Genomic DNA, 221 nt, shown 5'->3' on the forward strand with positions numbered 1-221 from the left:
CACAAAACATAACATTCCTGATTGTTTTCTCTGAAGTTGTTCTGCAAGGGCGTGTGCAATGCATCGTAATGTATTAAATGAGATGAAACTTTTCCTATGAGGACATAAATCAGCTTTATAAATATATACTGTATCTCAATGACAGGTCATCTGGTTGCAGCGTACTCGTCACGCTCAATTTCAGCAAAACAAGCCCAACCGGCCGAAGAATTGTTTCGACG

This window comes from Urocampus carinirostris, chromosome 14 (assembly GCF_059441175.1).
Source record: "Urocampus carinirostris isolate Australia breed hairy pipefish chromosome 14, RoL_Ucar_1.0, whole genome shotgun sequence".
NCBI classification, from domain to species: Eukaryota; Metazoa; Chordata; class Actinopteri; order Syngnathiformes; family Syngnathidae; genus Urocampus; species Urocampus carinirostris.